This window comes from Carlito syrichta, unplaced genomic scaffold, assembly GCF_000164805.1.
Source record: "Carlito syrichta isolate Samal-C Ts95f unplaced genomic scaffold, Tarsius_syrichta-2.0.1 Scaffold304005, whole genome shotgun sequence".
In the NCBI taxonomy this organism is placed as follows: domain Eukaryota; kingdom Metazoa; phylum Chordata; class Mammalia; order Primates; family Tarsiidae; genus Carlito; species Carlito syrichta.
Genome location: NW_007248101.1, coordinates 78,305 through 80,906, shown reverse-complemented (window position 1 = coordinate 80,906; position 2,602 = coordinate 78,305). Strand labels below are relative to the sequence as shown.

General features: G+C 41.2%; 1 pseudogene; it reads left to right on the top strand.

Moving 5' to 3' along the window:
- The first annotated feature begins 317 nt into the window (after positions 1 to 317).
- Positions 318 to 1,256, top strand: LOC110595755 (annotated as a pseudogene).
- Positions 1,257 to 2,602: the final 1,346 nt, after the last annotated feature.

The following is a 2,602-nucleotide window of genomic DNA, read 5'->3' as shown; positions in this document are numbered from 1 at the left end:
AGGCGGAAGATCACCGGAGCCCAGCAGGTCGACATAAGGGTGGCCATAAGCATGCAGCTACACTCCAGCCTGGGGGACAAAGTGAGACTCCAACTCAAAAAAATAAGAATTATTGGGGAGCCTCAACATTTAATGTACATTGTCCTGATTTTAGAGAATTCATATCTTAGAAAACCAAGAGGGAGGAGAAATGATGAATTTGGAACTCAAAATCTGAAAACACATGCTCTGTGATGACCTATTTCCTGTGATTCTATTAATTTTCAGGGATTTCTTTTAACATCAACTCCTCCTCCTCTCTGAATTGTCCTCTGGTGATGTAGTGGGTCAATGAGACTGAGGTGAGAGATTTTTGTCTTCCTTGGCTTCTCCTCCCTGGCCAGTCTCCAGCAGTTGCTCTTCGTTGTTTTCCTGCTCTTCTACCTGTTCACTCTGGGTACCAATGCCATCATCATTTCTACCATTGTGCTGGACAGAGCCCTTCATACTCCCATGTACTTCTCCCTTGCCATCCTCTCCTGCTGTGAGACTTGCTACACCTTCGTCATTGTACCCAAGATGCTGGTTGACCTGCTGGCTCAGAAAAAGACTATTTCCTTTCTGGGCTGTGCCATCTAGATGTTTACTTTCCTCTTCCCTGGCTGCTCTCACTCCTTCCTGCTGGAAGCCATGGGTTATGATTGCTATTGCAGCCATCTGTAACCCACTGCACTACACAGTGCTCATGAGATACAGGGTGTGTGTGGGACTAGTTGTTGCCACCTGTGCCTGTGGCTTTACTGTTGCACAGATCATCACATTCTTGGTATTTCACCTGCCCTTCCACTCTTCCAATGAACTACATCACTTCTGTGATATCTCTCCTGTCCTCATGCTGGCATCACACCATACTCACTTTAGTCAAATTATCATCTTCATACTCTGTACATTGGTTCTGGTTACACCCCTCTCGTTGATCGTGGTATCCTATGTTCATATCATTTCTGCCATACTCCAATTTCCTTCCACATTGGGCAGGTACAAAGCTTTCTCCACCTGTGCCTCCCACCTCATTGTTGTCACTGTCCACTATGGCTGTGCCTCCTTTATCTACTTAAGGCCTAAATCCAACTACTCGTCAAGCCAGGTTACTCTAAGTGTCTTACACTATCTTAACTCTGTTGTTCAATCCCGTGATTTATAGCTTGAGAAATAAAGAGTTCAAGTCAGCTCTTCACAGAGTTGTGGGAAGAACAATTTCCCTACCACAACATTAATCTGGATCCTGCTCTTTCCAAATAGTGAAGCACAAAGTATTCAGGGAGAAATTCCCATAACAGAAAAAGTCAAGCAATGGGGCATTACATTCAGGAACATGGATCAGTTTTCCTTTATCTCCAAATCTAAAATCCACAAAGACTTTGCCATGATCACGTGAATTATTGTTTATTGAAGTTTTTACAATGGAGTGAAATGCAATAGATAACTATTACAAGACAGTATATGTGAAGGGGGAGCAAAAAAACCCCGGAACTATCTTTTTGGGGGGCAGGCTCCTTATAGCATACTCGGAATTTGTCCCTCCAGATCAAATGGTCAACCAAGGTTTTTTTCTGAAAGTTTTGAGAAGGTTGCATCACAATTCGTGGAATTAACAGCCCAAGTTGTGGCAAGGAGGTAACTGGTTCTTCCATCATGACAACACACTTGCCCACACTGCACTGAGTGTTCAACCGTTTTTGACCAAAAATGGCCTGACCCTATGCCCCACCCTCCTTATTCACCCAATCTTGCCATGAACGACTTCTTTGTTTGTTTGTTTGTTTCCCTGGATGAAAAAAGTCCACAGTGGAAAAGGTTTTGCCAGTATGGAAGAGGTGAAACAAAAAACGATAGAAGTACTAAAAGGTATCAAATTGATGAGTTCAAAAAAACTGTTTTGAGCATTGGAGAGCATTGCGTCAAATGGAAAACACTTTGAAGGTGACTGACGTTTAAACTTATAAAAATAAAGACACAATATTTTATAAATAAATTCCAGTTTTTAGGGGGTCCTCCCCCTAAAATTCAGAATTCTAGGCTCTGGTAAATACTATCACCCAATCTCACCCAGACAAGAAACTAATCCTGAGTGATATATCACAACCCTAATCCTCTGTTCTAGGGACTTAGAGGAAGCTCCTGTCTCTAGATTTCTCTCTTTCTGGGTGTTTTTAGAATCTCAGTTTTTCAATATAGTCAGATCACAATTTTTAAATGAGATATTTGTAAGCCACCTTGTTGAAATGCTTGGTGCAAAAGATATATACAAACAATGTTCAAGTAAAACAATTAAGCAAATTTATCCATTTCTGTGTTTCTAATGTATTAAGTGGGAAATGATCTTTTCCCCCTAATTTTGTATGTACTGGCATAAATCTAAATTTAGTCAGCATAACATGCAGATATTCACAGGGTCATGGGCTAAAGGAAAGACCTAAAATCACACACAGTGGCCAGAAAAGGCAAACTAAACATAAGCCCATTTCATTAAATATTTATCAAATGGAAAACTCTGTGTAAAGGGCAACTAATATCTGTTCTCTACGCAACTCAGGAGCCTGCATATGTGCTGAGGCCAGAT